Below are 16,194 nucleotides of genomic sequence, written 5' to 3'. Positions count from 1 at the left end.
ACGACCCTCACATTGGATGGTTCCTCAGAGCGGCTGCTTACTGCCGCTCGGGGCTCTTTTCAGTTCTGTTTGTTCCTGCTGACTCCAAAGGAGGCAATTAAAAGATGGGCAGAGCACACATGGTCTGCGAGGCCCTGGGACACGCTGAAGGACTTTGGATGCAGAGGCTGATTGATTTATTCCATCTGACCCTAGCCAAGAGAACAAAGAAAGGGTGCGTGACCTGCATGTTAATGCTGGCTGTGCTTCCCTTCCTCTGTCAGATGAACCAGGTCCAAGAGGTGGCAAGACAACTGTGCATGCCAGCAGCAAGCCAGGGGGGATGCTGAATGTCTGCTTCAGGAAAAATCCTCTCCCCAGGAGGAGGCTTGAACAGTGAGGGGCTTCTGGTACCAAGACAAGAGTACCCCAAGTTCTCCAAGAGGAACTAACTTCAGGCTCACCTCAGAGAAATGTTTACCACACCAAGTTTTGAAACACTTCCTATCTTACAAGACATTAATTTGTCCACTTAACGTAGCACACATTGGTATAGTTACCATTTTGTTTTCCACTAAATAAAGTAACAACCATTAACTCTTAAAATTGATATGTTTTGAAGACCAACTGATAATGTCTGTTTCTTCTGGACAATGTTAGACATTTATTGCAAAAGGATAAATTAGTATTGAATATATTCATCTGAAAGAAAACATAATATATTACTAGGTGAAACAAAGCAATTTGAATAGGAGTATATATTATAAAATCCTATTTGTGTTGCTTCCAAAAAAAGTTAAAGGTGGAGGAATTAACTCTACCAATGTGTGTTGGTTTGTTTAAAGATGCAATAAATGCAGAGAGCAGTCACTGAACTCATAGAGCTGATTATTAACTTTTCCACTTGTACCTTTGCATATGTTTAACTTGCTACAACCAACACATTTTATACTTATAATTTAAAATGTATAAAGGGTAAGAACTGACTTTTGTTAGTGCAGACAGAATCATCTATCACGTACTGGATTATTGAAATAGCTTCTCCTCCAGTGGCTGAGTTGTGTATATAATATAACATGCCTAGAGTTCACCTCCACTCACTCTGAGAGGATTATCTCCAGAACTAACATCTGTTTTTGCGTGCTGCAGGGTCTCTGCATGCCCTAAGACCTATAACAAATGTGGGCTTTTCTTCCAGGTTTAATATCTGCTTCAGGAAAATCATGACAAAGCACTTCTCTATTCCTGTCCCTGAGTGACCATCCAGAGCTTGTGCTGTGGTGCTCTGAAACCGAGGGAAGGCAGCTAGGCCTAGTGACAGCTGGGGGATAGAAGCCCCAGGCAGCCTGGATCCATGCAGCCATTTTATTTGGCTGTGGAAGAAGTTTAGTATTTAGAACCATGTAGATAATGGTAAAAATACTTCCCTTGGTTTAGTGGTTAGCTAAAAAGTGTACATCGACTTCGGACCCTGAGAGGTTCCCAGGCTCTGAGGTCCAGACTGCCCCGGCCAGGCCTCCTCCCACCCTCTCTCTACATAAACCCCAGTGTCTCCATGCTTTAGTCTCCTTACATCTTACACCTCACATTTGTGTAAGATACTTCTAGTAAACTCTTTCCTGCCTGAACAATTGCATGGCCTTTAGGCCTAATCTCGCACTGTCCTCTGTGTTCAGCTTCTCCCCATCCTATCCCACCCCCTTGCCTAGCTCTATAAAACATAGCAAGAGAATTCAGAATATATTTTAAATTTTCAATCCTTTATTTAAGCTACACAATATCCCAGATCTTGCTACAGATTTGTATTGCTTATAAATTTTGCTAGCTATTGTAATAAACCTACAAATTTCAGTGGCTTAACACAACAGCTAATCTTTAGGTCTATCAAATTCAATTTCAGGTTGGCAGTGGAGTGGGCTCCATGAAGTCATTCAGAGACTCAGGCTTTCTTTTTCCCTTCCAGTGCCTAGATTCCTCTTGGCTCTCAGAGCCTTTCTCACAAAAGTTCTTACTATTTCTCATATTCCATTGATCAGAATGAATCACATGACTAGCAGATGGGGAACTGTATATATATATGTATATATATATATATATATATATATATATTGTAGTGCTGGAGATTGAACCTAAGTGTCTCATGCTCACTAGGGAAGTGAGTTACTGCTTGAGCCACACATTTGATCCTTTTGTCTTTAAGATCTTGAACTTTTGCCCAGACTTGTACATTGATCCCTTCCTCTGCTGAGTATTATAGGTGTACATTACCATATCCAGCCCCTTATAAATTTTATATTCATATGTTTATTTATATTTATAGTATATGTATATATACATATATGTGTGTATACACATACATACATGCACACACACACACACCACACACATACACACACACACACACACACACACAAACACACACTTCTTTTGCCAATAAGCTGCATTTAATTATCTGCAAATTCTTACTTAGGAAATGAGGATCCGGTCTCCTTTTGAGCCATTCATTGTAGACTCAAGGGTGCCATATGGTTTCTCTAATGAGAAGGTAAGAAGAATATATGCAGTCCCTTGCCTTTTCTTGCTTTTTTAATAAGGTGAAAACATGGCTAAAAATGTAATTTAAACTCCTTTGATCAAGCCTTAAGTCATCTGATAAAATAGTGGATTAGGGGGCTCAAAATAAAATCAGGAGAATAATGGGTAAGAAATGCATGGCACCATCTTCCTTAAAGTAAAGGAAGGCGGTGGTCAAGATATTTATGATTGTTTTTTAACAGCTACTTGTCCACAGAGCCTGGGACTGAGCAAGGTACTGCTGGAACAAGGAAAAACAGAGCATGCTGCCTCTTGGCCTGCAAAGAGTTGATGGGTTTGAATAGTGCTAGTTGTACTTCCCATCCCCATGACAAGCTTATATGGCGTTTTTGAAGGAGACTTCTCTAACTATATCCAGTTCTTAAAGGAACCAGTTCTCAGGAAGTCCTGCTGTGGTACCTCCAAAGGCAGCAGAGAGGCAGAACCAGATTAATTTTTTTGGAGAGGGGGGCATTCCCCATGCACTTTCAGGGTTTAGAAAACACAGACTTTCCCTTCCCTATCTCTCCAACCATAGCCTCCCAGCACTTTTCCTGTATACAAGATGTCTGTGAAAGTAAAGATACAGTTCAGATAAGTATGATTAAAGGTAATTAGTGAGCTCATGTGGCTGGTGCAGTAAACACAGGCAGATGCTGTGAACATAAAGTTAAAGAAACAAAAGGTTTAAGAAACATGGCAGCTTAGGAAGCTTGGCCAGGGCCTCACATTGACACGTTGTTTTACTTAGATCTGATTGGCTACTTTTGTCCCTGCCCCAAGCATATAAATTGGAATCAAACTTGTGTTCATATTTGATTATTTACTCATGTTACACATAAAAAGAGCGCTTTATGTTCTTCTTAGTGAACTTTTATTGGCTTTTGTACTTTTATTACAATAGGATAGTCCCATTTCTGTAATAGATTACAATATATGTTTCACATTTTTAAGTTATAGCTTTGTGTATACACATTGTAATGTAATAATAAATCTGTATCTTTTTTTTCTTTTTAAGATTTACTGTCCTTTAGCTTTTAGATACACATAGTTGAAAATGTTCTGGAAAAAAAACAGTTGTGCCAAAGAGGATTTTACCATGCAACTTAACAATTATACATCTTGAACTTTTGCTATTTTAGTTTCATCTCTGTTACGACTTCATTTCCTAACGGTGTCCCTGTTAAATCCATGGAACCCTGAATGAAATCATCTAGCCTCTAATGCTGCTTGTGTGCCAGTGAATGAGTTATCTAACCTCTTTGGTCTTTCATCTCATCATCTGGATCCATCTTGCAGATTTGTGGGAAAGGTTAAATTATTTTAAGAATTCAAATGAAGCATACCCTTGCACGTAGCAAGGATACCCTTGTACATTAGCCAGTCTTTATTGTGTCAGTATAGCACCTTAAGTAAACACTTAGGATCCATCTACTTACATGAATCTTCTTGGGATAAGAGCACATTCAGAGCAAAGGAATACTTTGCCTGTAATGGAACTCACTGTGTGAAGTATGATTGCCTAGAAGCAGTAGAAATCTCCCTAGTTTTGTGCTTTACAAATTCTACCTGTCATCAAAGTAGCTCTACCAACAAAGAAGAGCTGACTATTGGTGTCAGGCAAACACAAGTTTCCTTTGAGACCCTTCTAGAAAAATATAGGCTCTGCTTCTACCCAGGTTGGAGAAGGTGAGCTTCCCATTCTCATGTATTCACCAGCAGAGTTCTTGTCCTTTAATTGTAGAATTCCACACTGGGCCACCTACTCTAAGCTCCTGCTGTTGTTTGTTAAGGTTTCTCTGCTGATCTTGATCTCCCGCAGTCTGCTTCTTGGTTCGCAGGAGGCCCTCTTTCCCATCCCCCACATAATTAGAGAGAGCCATGTAGTCATCTCCCCAGGGCTGTTTAGCTTTTCATCATGAAGCATGACTATCAGAGCTTGGAGGTTGATAGGAGCAGAAACATTTGTGTTCAACAAGCAGGCTCCTTCATGTGCTGTCAACATTTCATTTGTGATTCTAATGAGGTCTCCAAGGAGAAAACAAACCCATGCATGCCCTCCCCACTACAGCCCATGTTTATGAGTTTCTGTCCATGGCCTCTAGATGCTCCTACCAGCAAGGCATTTGAAATGCAGTTTGTGTTGTAAAGTGTGTGTGTGTTGAAGAGCTGAGATATTATCAGATCCACTCAGTCATTCTTTAGCATGATATTTACTTCTAGAAGCTGATCTCCATAATTACCTATGCTTTAAATGTGTCTGGAAGGTGTAAGCATCCTTATGTAGAAGAATCAGATGGATTCTTACTGGGATTCTCATATTGTATACTATTTCTTTTTTTATTGTAATTAATAAAAGGGCTACATGATATTTGCCATATAGAAGGTGCATTAACTCACATACATTGATACCCTTTCACATGTCTTGGTACCCTTTACCCTCCCCCCACCGCCCCCTCCCCCATCTTGGTTTTCCCCCCTTCCCTATCAAATTTTAAATAACCAAATACAAATAAATTCAATATATCAGATAACAAAGTGAGGTACTGTAACAATATGAGATACCCAAGGGACAGCAAAGGAGATGAGAGATAACATAGTACATTAAGGACAACAATCATTCGTTATATGGCTTTTGTTTCAGTATCCTGGAGGTCCTTTCAATTAGCTTCATACTATATGGCCTTATGTATCAAGGTTTTGCTCTATTGCAGATCTCTGCTAGGAGAGCCCAAGGTTTCTACTGATTATGACAAATGAGGGAAACCATTGAGCCTAAGTTCCTTTGAGTCTGGCTTACTTCACTTAATATGATTTTTTTCTGTCTTTCCATTTCCTAACAAATGGGTCGATGTCGTTTTTTCTGACAGCAGCATAGAATTCCATGAAGGAATGTCTCCTGAGTGCTAAGTTCTATGTTTAGGAATATATGAGCTTCAGAACAAGACACCACAAAATAAATTATAGTCCAGATTATCTCTACAATTAGGAATAATAATCATAAATATATCACAGCCATAAAATGTACTGAGGAGAGAGATCCATGGTCCTGTAAGAATATAGAATCAAGAAACCCGAGATGGAAATTTAGAGTAGACATCCCTTTGGATGCAGTGCTCTAGCTAAACTCTGAAAAATGAGCTAGTATTTAATGCAGGGAGGGGAAAAGACAATGTCAAGCAAGGTGAACCATATAACTGGAAGTGGACTTGTGGCGCAAATGGTAGACTGCTAGCCTTGAAATAAAAAGCTCAAGGACAGTGCTTAGGCCCTGAGTTCAGATCCTCAAACTGGCAGATTAAAAAGAAGGGAAGAAAAGATTAAAAAAAATGAAACTTTGTCTCATTTACAAGTTTTGCCTCATTTAGAAGACTGAACTGGCAAGCATGTTTCCAGGACTTTGAGAGGGACACATGACTTTGACACTGCCTAACTAGAGGGATGCTGCTGTGTGGATGGTTTGTGGAGGAGGGAAAGAGGACAGTGATTTGGCAAAACTTACGTATCCTAGTACATAATTATCAGAACTGAGCTTTCCTTACTGTCTGTGTACTTTGACATCTGAACTGTCCTTGCTACACTAGTGCTTGATTTTAGTGTAGGTCAAAGAACAACCAGCCCCTACGGCAGAGACTGTGCCAGTGGAATAGAACTTTCTCTCCCATGAAACATGCAGTTGCCAGTGTAAATGTGATACCCAGCAGAAGTAGCCATTGAGGTCTGTTGAGACATTCCTATGGGACCAAACAGGACTTCAGAATTCTTTCCATTCTAGCACTTGAGGCAGGCAGCATTAGATATCCCTGTGTAGCATGCGGTCCTAGTGCTCCTTCCTGAGGCCTGCCCTTACAATCTGCACGCAAGCGTCATGCAGTGTGGCCTAGGAAGCAGCTGCTGCGCTTGCTCTTCCCCCGACTTCGACACCCAGTGTGGACCTAGCGCCTTCATCTCATCCTTACGAGCGTGGTAATCTTTATAATTAAAACAATGAGCATGGATAACTTTTATACAAAAATTTCAAGTGCCTGTTTTTAAAAATGATCTTCAAATGGGAAACAAAGTGTTAGGACCTGTGGGTGGAGGGAGGAAGAAGTTATGGTTCTTGCATTCGTACAGGAAATCTAGGGCTTGCACTAGAAACATGATTCCAGAAAAGTCTGGTATAACCTCTCAGGCAGTCTTATGTTTTTTAATTTGGGCATATGAAGTATCACTGTGGTTGCCAGGGATTTTCTACAGTGGCAGGTCAGCCATGGGCCTCCTGTGTGCCAGGTCACACCAGAAATGGTTTGGCTACCACAGAGGAAGGTGATTCCAGAGGGTAGCAAATGTCACGCAGGGAACTGACACCAGCAGGAAGCTGAGAACCAGCTCCCCACTTGAGATAGTGGAAAATGGTCATGCAGATTATTCTTTCTTTTTCTCTGTCTAGAAACTCACTTTGCTCTCACTGACACAGTGAGCCCCTAAATTCTCAGGGTTGATGGTGTCCAAGGCTCATAGAACACTCTAAGTCTCAGACACAGCGTGCTCTACCTGGAAGTCACCCACTCCCTCCCCTGCAATGCTTGGAAGTAGCTATTACCTTCTGTAGTCTACGAAAACAAAAACAGAAGCAGACTTGGTGAGATTTGTTCTCCTGCCCATGATCAGAGACTTGTAAATGGTAGAGCCTGCTATTTGAACCCACGTCTGCCTAACTTCAAAGCCTTTTACTTAACTGTATCTGTTATTTCAGCTTACTCTTCCCAGTCCTTTTTACTTGGCTCTCACCTATAATTGGTGGAAATAGTCCACCTACCTAGAACTCTGTCTTCCTTCCCCCACAAGACCTTTACAATGCCACTGCCACAGGGAGGCAAGGTGGACCCTATAGCCATTGCCTAGAATAGCATGGACGTCGAGAGTTCAGAAGTTGCCACCCATAAACCAGGCAGGTTCCCAGGCTCCATCCACTGCCTGGCACTCCTGGGAGAGCAGTTGCTCAGAAACAGGTTAGTTATAATTTGGGACATGTATTGCACATAGTTCAAAAAGTAAGACAGGTATCTCTGGGAGACTAGAACTTTTCTCTACTTACCTTCTTTCAGAAAAGAAGGTTTTGACTCAAGTAACTCTGAATAGAAAGCATATATATCTTTAAAAAATATGTTTAGCTTCCCTGTAGTAGAGTATACTTTGATGTATTAAAATACAGCTCACCCCACTCAAATTACTGCCTTGGTGCCTAATGCTGTAAAATTAAACTATTCCTCACTGATATTTTATTAAACTCCACCAGTATTTCAAATACAGACATCTCACAGAACCTCGAGCCATATGTTTTATAGGCTGTCAGGGTGAGCTCTGACATCAGTCTGTAAACCTCCTCCCCCACATCATACACACACACACACACACACATATATATATATATATATAAAACAGCATTTTCAAATTCTTCAGGCTGCTCCTAAACTTTCTATCTTTGGTTGTAATGCCTAAAAACATTAAACAAACAAAATATTCTTTCATAGTAAAGTCCTCATTCCTTGGACATCACTGTTAATTTATTTTCCTTAATATTATTCATTTTTTGTTTTAAGAGGATTATTATTGATAATTTGTGGGTTTTTTACTTTTTTTAAGAGAAGAGGCTTTCTTTCAGTGGAATTTTTCTGAAACCATATGGGCATATGTTCATGTACTATGAGTTCACCTCTAGCAGGAGCCAAAGGTATCTGTGTGTTTGCATTTTAGAAATAAATGGATACAGCCATAAATGCCGATCCTCTTAACAAGACTAACTTTGTCATTTAATAAGGGAGATTATTCTACAGATTTAAAACCAGTTAACACATTTAAAACTTGATAAGACAAGGCAGTCCCCGTATGTTTCCTGTTCTCCACTGATTAAAGCAAATCGAACACGGGACTCAGGGAGGTTTTCCATGGTACGAGTAATGCTGTGAATGTTTCTCCTGGTAATGCAATTAGGAAATATTGGCCCCAGTTAATGTAACTTAAACAAAACATGTTGTCCTCGTCAAACTTGTTCAAGTTGTTAAACAGGCAAAGCCTTGTCCAAGAAGTTAAAAAACAGGGGCATATAGTGTTTCCATGGAAACTCTGTTAAAATACTGATTTGTGGATATGATCATAATCAGGCCCATAATCTAATATGACTGAATTAAATGAAAAAGAATCTCAGTTATGAAGTAAGCCCCCTGTGTAAGAGTATTCTTACACATGCAGAAAACATATGGATCCTGGCAGACACTATTTTCAAACTACTTATTGGCGTAGGCATGGAGCTTGAGACTCCAGTTTTGTCTGTCTTTACTCCCTCATCATTCATTGTTCTTCATTTTCACAATGCTAGGATTATGTGGGTGAGCAGCAAATAAAATATTGATGACATTTAGGTTTTTCAATATCTAGCATTGCTCCACACATAACACCACATATTGTTTCCATTGTATTTTGTGACAAGAGAAGAGATCTTATAATATTTAATGGTTTGGGGAACATGATAAGATTAAGTTTTAGTAAGGTAGTAATTTCTTCCTGCTAATGGGAAGGACAAGATTCCAGCCATGAGTTTTCATATGAATGAATTTGACCTCTAGAGGAAAAGGACAGTAAGTCAAGAGCCAGGATGAGTGTCTCTCAGACCTAGGGCAGAAGCTTCCAAAATGGATATCTGTTCCTTCTCTCCTGCCTTCCACACAGTTCAGTTCTGTAATTCATCTTCCACTTACCCGGCTACAGTAAAAGTGGCAAGTGCTTACCACAGAAGAAACTTCAACATGGTGAAATGGAAAGAGTGAGATCTTTCAGCACACTTACCTGATTTACCTGGAAGTTGTTTAAACCATTGATGATCACAGATGACTTTCATGGATTCAATTTCCTTTTGCAAAAAAAAAAATGTATCTTTATAATCTTAGTTACTCAGGGAGCTAAGATCTAAGGATCTCAGTTCAAAGCCAGCCCGGGCAGGAAAGACTGTGAGATAATCATCTTCAATTAAACTCCAAAGGCCTGAAAGTGGAACTGTGGTTCACATGCTAGAGTGCCAGCCTTGAGTTAAAAAGTTAAAGGTCAGTGCACAAGTCTTGAGTTCAAGTCCCAGTACTAGAACACATTTTTTAAAAAACATATCTTCAGTGAAGTTAAAGCTTCCAACAAGGTGTTCCAAGTGATTATTCATAAGAACCGGGGAATCATTTACACTGTATTTCCGACAGCCTAAAGTGTCTATAGAATGACAACACAGTCCCAGAGGTACATTTGTGATTTTCGTACTTCCCTTTGGTCCCTTGAAGGTTAAACCATGGCTGAGATCCAAAAGTGGAGTGACCCTGCAAAAGATTGAGATTATGACCCTAGGAGTAGGGACTGAAACCCCCTTAGATTTTCCTGCCCCTTTCCACAGTGTCTGTACCCTCCATTGTTCACCTGTTGATTTAGAAACAGTAACAAGTAAAAAGAGACAGGTTCAAGTCTGAACCTGGGTGCCAAGAACTTAAATCTGTGAATAGTTTTTCCTCTCAATGCCTCTCTTTCTGACTTGATCACATAAATAAATAGGTAATATCTAAACATGTTTAGTTTTCTAAATTATGTGAAAGAAACTTAGAAGAAAAAGCTGAGCCTGATCTAGGGTCTTCAACCTCTAGTACTCACTTGCTACAAGACACTGCTTCTACTCTCTTAGCATCTCCGTTTCTCATTGGCATCTCTAGTGTACTAACACAGCTCTCTGCCTGTTTTATAATTTTGATTAACTAGACTGTGATTCTATTATTAGCGCATTCTCTATATATTTCCCTACTGAGTTAAGAAAACCTGTTATCATGTATTTTCTTTTTTATTACATTCCCCCTGGAATGAAACACTCTCATAGCCTTTTATTGGCTTATTTTTTTTTTCTGTCTGTTAGGAACTTTTCACCCCTAGGTTTCTTCAGTATCTCAAGTGCCTGTTTGTGTTGGACAAAAGGATGATATTTCACCTTCTCTTCTCTTATGATGTGGAGATCCTCCCCTGGGCTCTCTGTTGTGTTTTTTTTCCTCTCTCCAGATACACTGTACACTTTGTGCACAATGATTTCTCTTTGCTTGGGGGAGGGGCATATAAGGACATTGTATTTGTCCTCCTTTTCAAATAATTTAATGCAGAGGAAATTTAAGTATAGGGGTAATAGGGGTGAGGGATTTTGTTCAGCTATAACAGATGTAGAGTAAACATATGTCAGACAAAAGAAGAGAAGGTAACTTCAGGAGAATAGGAAGTTGGTGGGTGTGAGAATTATCAGCCAGTTGCACTAGTGTTGTTTTGAATGGTGACAGGCTGAGTGCATTCTCCCCACATTGTCCACACCATTCTGTGAAACTGTCACAGTCTAAAAAGTGACTAAGGGAACACAATATAAAATTATATACATTTGAGTATAATTTCAGAGAATTAGTATCAAAAGGCTGACTTAAATTAGTGATATGAAAATATTTCTAAAAGAAGTATGATGATGTACCTGAAATTGTTTATATCTTTTGTCTTTCTGGAAAGTGTACAAAAGTGGTTCTGGGGGCAGGGAGTTTGGCCTAGTGGTAGAGTGCTTGCCTAGCATGCACGAAGAACTGGGTTTGATTCCTCAGTACCCCACATACATATCAAAAAGCCAGAAGTGGTGCTGAGGCTCAAGTGGTAGAGCTCTAGCCTTGAGAAAGTCCAAGGACAGTGCTCAAACCCTGAGCTCAAACCCAGGACTGGCAAAAAAAAAAAAGTGGTTCTGCTGGCACTTAGTTATGGAATATTACTTATTCTGAGGCCACAGACCATAGAAGAACTAGAGTCAAAATCTGAAAACGGATCCTTCAATACAAGAACACTCCAGGGCTGACTGTGGAGGGCAGGGGAATGAAGGACAAGCCAGGCCGCAAGGGCTCTCACCTGCCATCCTAATTGCTCAGGAGGTGAGATTTGGAGGATCATAGTGCAAAGCCAGGCAGAAAAGCCTGCAATTGTTCACCTCCAATTGAGACTCAGGGAGCAGCGCAAGTGGTAGATAACCAACCTTAAGATGAGAGAGTGTGAGTTTAAATCCTGGTACTACAAAGACAGATGCAAAATCAGTGTGTGGTGCCACTGTTTTCTCCATAAATATTTCCAACCTTTAGTTTTGGGGTAGAATCCCATGGTGAGTGAATTAGGGACGGTTTACAATCGCATCTCAAATGAATAGTGTGACTAGAAACAGACTAAACAAAGCACAGAGACACCAGATGCATGCTCTATCCAATTCAACAGTAAAAAAATGAAAAGTGTCCATAAGCTCATGGAAATTTAGAGCTGATGGTAGAATGCATGTTGTTACTTTCTAAGTTAAAAAACAAACTAACGGTTTAATTTAACTTGCCTGAGATAATACATATAACTTGCCCCAATTCTTCTGAGTTCTGACTTAGAATTCCTTTCTGGGTTTTCTTACCACTACTTGGTTGGATGTCATTTTCATAGACAAGCTGAAAGCCGTAGACTTCTGATACTATGGAACTTTCTCCCATCAAAACTTCCTCGTGGAGCTCTAATATTCTCACCAAATAGATGAGGAAATGAGAGCAAATGAAACTCTCATTTCTCTTCAAGCAAAATGGTAATAGGGTGTACTTAGGGTGGAAATAGTTCTCTATTAATAAACCTGTTATAGGAAATCTTAAGACTCTCAAAACACTCAGAGGATGAAGTATACAGCAGCATTTCTCAGCCCTCAAGATAAACCATCAAACTATTTTTTTGTGGGTCATGAGGTTTGAACTCTGGGCCTGGGCACTGTCCCTGAGCTCTTCAGCTGGCAGCTACCACCCTACCCCTTGAGCAACAGCCCCACTTCCTGTTTTCTAGTGGTTAATTGGAGATAAGAGTCTCACATTCTTTAGTACACAGGCTGGCTTTGAACTATGATCCTCAGATCTCAGCCTCCTGAGTAGTTAGAATTACAGGTGTGAGCCACTGCACCAGACTTCAAACTATTTTTTTATGAGAATCCTTTTGTCTTAATACACTGCAGCACACAGGGTAAATGCTCCATAAAATGCTTCCAATGTAACACTGGAAAATGGCTTCTTTCTGAGAACATTTTCAATCTTTGAAATGTCTGAAGAATCTCAAAGACAAAGGAAATCAACTATTGTTTACTGCTTGAGGATATCCCAATTGTAGTTAAACTCTTCTTACAGTTTCTTTGCATAGAAAGCAAAATGCTAGCTGAGCTAATCTTAGAGATAACTTTGTTGATTATAGGAGAACTGGTTAGTGTTGTTATATTAAAACATGTTCAACATAGTGGGTCTGAGCATTGTAACCTTGTCTCATGGTATTCTCTTCAATGAACTCTGAAGCTACAATTATTTCTTACAACATTTTGTTGTTGTTTGATTTCATCTTTTTGTTATTGCCCTGGGCACTACCACTTGAGCCTGAGCTCTACTTTCAGGATCTGGTAGTTTAATTCGGGAAAGTCTCATGAAATTTCCTGCATGGGCTGGCTTTGAACAGTGATCCTAGGATTAAAGGCATGAACCATTGACTTCTGGCATTTTACAGTGTTTAAAAGGCGATTGCCTGCTTGCCTACCTGCCAACTTTCCTTCCTCCCTTCCTCCCTTCCTCCCTCCTCCCTTCCTCCCTTCCTCCTTTCCTCCATTCCTCCCTCCCTTCCTCCCTTTCTCTTTTCCTCCTTTCCTTCTTTCCTTTCCTCCTCCTCCTTCTTTCCCTCTAACTGACCATTCTATCCTGTTCCCTTCTTTCTTTTTTTTCTTTCTACTCCTATTCCCAGAATGATATCATGCAAAGGAATAGCAGAGTCTACTTTTCTATGCTAATTAATTTTTTAGTATTCAGAATTTAGACAAGGCCAGGAGGAAAGGAACACAAAACAGTTGCTTGCCTTGATTTCCCTCCCCTTGCCTGCTTTCTGGGTAGTCTCACTGATCCTCCTCCTGCAGCTCTTGGAAGGACTCTGGATTTGTGTTGACTGAGCAAATGACATAGGGAAGTGCATCAGGTTAGCCTTTGTGATTTCACCCACAGGCCAACAGGAAATACAGAGAATAGGTTGTGCAATCTTGGGGAGATTCAAGCCGGCCTCAAAAAGTAACTTTTGAAGCCATTTTAGAGGCTCATTGTTGCCATAACTATATATCAAATGTGAGAAAAATGAAGAACAGAAAGTAAAGAGTGAGGCTATAGCTGAAAATTGTTATGGAATAAGCATTTTTTATGATTCTCTTCCTTTCTAAATATGCTTAGTTGTAACCTATCCTAAGCCCATTCTTTATTTCTTTACTTTTCCTTCTGTTTTATTTCAATTTTGCTTCTGCATCTTTGTTTCTCCTTCTTGTTTTTTTTCTTCTTTCTTATGCTACTTATGTCTTTTGTTACTGGATGACAAGCAAATGCCACGGTGCCCACCTATTGTGCTTTCCCCATAGCTTAAGATCACAGGCATGTGCCACCACACCCAGCCATTGTTAAGACTCAGTCTTGTGTACTTTTATGCTCAGGCTGGCCTTGAATTATAATCTTTTAATCTCTGCCTCCCAAGTAGTTGGTATTATAGGCTTGAGCCTCTGTGTCTGGCTGCCTGAATCCATTGTGAGGTTCAACCTCTAAAATTCTGAAGCCTATTTGCACCTCTAATTTCATTTAGTTATTCTAATTTTAAAGTACAACACTTTGGGCCTTCAGTGGATTTAGCTTTCTGTCCATGTTTCTAGATACTCAAAATGCCCTGGTTCTTTGTAGCACTTTGCCTTCTGTTACCAAATGATGACTTCTGAAGGCAATTCAGCTACATGTGTCACAGCTCCCTGACAGTAGGGAAGCTTAATGGATGCCATCAAAGATGTACTTCATGGAATTTGGAGGAAAGGACTCAGACTTACTGGGGATTCCATGTTTTTCCAACTCCTGACTGAACAAAAGCAAGCCGAAAACTCAGATCCAATAACAGTTTTCTCTTATTAGTCCAAAATCCCAATAGATTGTGTAGATACCTTAGTCTTTATATTGAATTTTTTTCTGTTTGAATGCCATGAAATATTTGTACTTGTCTTACAAACTAAGACATCTCCCATATATACACTCCTGTCCCCAAGCTGATGCTCAAACCACAAAAGCTCTCTCCTGTAACACCTGTGTTTCTTCATTCACTAACTTTCCACTTCAATCCTGCATTATTTTATTTACATCATTTTCTTCTTTAAAACTTGTATCATTTTTTATCAGTATGCCTCGTACAAAACATAATAAACAGCAGTTGACAGGATGGATTACTCTTGCCATATATAAGTATGCCCTTCCTAAATACTGTCTATCCTCTGCTCTGGTTCAAGAAATGCAGACCCAAGATGGTATAACTTGGACCCAATATTTTTGCTCCATGTGTTGGTATTGAGATACGCAAATTTTTTAAGCTCTGAAACTAAAGTCATTTTTAAAAATGAAGACAGAATGGGGAGCCCTCCTGGAAGCAGTTCACAAGGGGATCATGTATATTCCAGAAGCTAAGATGCAGAAAGTTATGGTTCAAGGCCAGCCTGGACAGATAAATAAAGCATTGTAACTGCTGTAACAATCTGAACAGGAGACATGGCTCAAGTGGTAGAGCATAAGCCAAGCAATCATGCATAGAAAGCAGGAGGCCCCTTGAGTTCAAACCTTGGTATTTCAAATCAAACAAACAAACAAACATATAGTTGTGGGAATTCCCTTGCACCTCCTTAAAATTGGATTTGTCCTCTTTTTTTTTATTTATAGCTCTGATCCCATGTTGATTTCCATTCTCCCCAAATTACTTATAACCCCCTTTTTTCCTGATTCATACTTAAAGTTATGGTTCTTGTAGAAGCTCCCCAAAGGAAGAGATGGACAAATCATTTAATTTAACCAAACTCATATTAACTTTTATTTATTAACAAGGGCTGGAGTTTGGTCTATTGAATCAAGGAAAGGGAGAGATATTAAAATAAATAGTGGAACAACAGGTAACACCTGTAAGGAAGTATCGTGTCATCTTGTAAAATGTAGGGCTTCAGAAAACTTGCCCAGCTCTTGGCTGAGTCAAGCTGGTCCTCCAGCCAGGGAGGTGCCTGATGACTCACAACTAGACCTCGTACACTCTTGACTGGAACCTCCTGCTATAGTAATCCAGCTGTGTGTAGAGAAGGCATGGGTTAAATAAGAAAATAACAGAACCTCTGAGTCATTTTAGCAAGTTGGACCTGTGTCCTGAGTCCTGTCAGAAAGCTGAATCTTCTATGTTTCAAATTTCTGTTTTTGGCAGCCCACGGATGCTTTAGATTTGAAGCGTGAACATTTGGTGGATGTTCCAAATTCCAGTGTCCTGCATTTGATGTGTTTCCATTTCCCATTGTGGTTGACATTGCAAGAGTGGCTTGGTTCATCGATGAGTTAAAGTCACCAGAGCCTATTAGCCTGGAGATTTTCATGCCATGTGTCATAGATGTGGCACTGTTCAAACTACTGTGTGAGTTGCTACAAGAGGCCTGCCTGGTAATGATGGCAGGGTTCACTGCAGACAAGGGCATTGTCGTGGCCGTATGTCCTGCTTGCATGATAATGTTTTTAGGTTGTTGCA

At 39.9% G+C, this 16,194-nt stretch overlaps 1 protein-coding gene across 2 annotated transcripts in view; it reads left to right on the top strand.

The window, feature by feature from the left end:
* The window catches only part of Cacna2d3 (calcium voltage-gated channel auxiliary subunit alpha2delta 3), an 846,818-nt gene that overhangs the window by 711,340 nt on the left and 119,284 nt on the right, over positions 1-16,194 (top strand). The gene's annotated exons all lie outside the window — the stretch shown is intronic.

Source organism: Megascapheus bottae, chromosome 2 (assembly GCF_031878675.1).
Source record: "Megascapheus bottae isolate mThoBot1 chromosome 2, mThoBot2.hap1, whole genome shotgun sequence".
Taxonomy (NCBI): Eukaryota; Metazoa; Chordata; class Mammalia; order Rodentia; family Geomyidae; genus Megascapheus; species Megascapheus bottae.
This window is presented reverse-complemented; position numbering and strand designations above follow the sequence as displayed.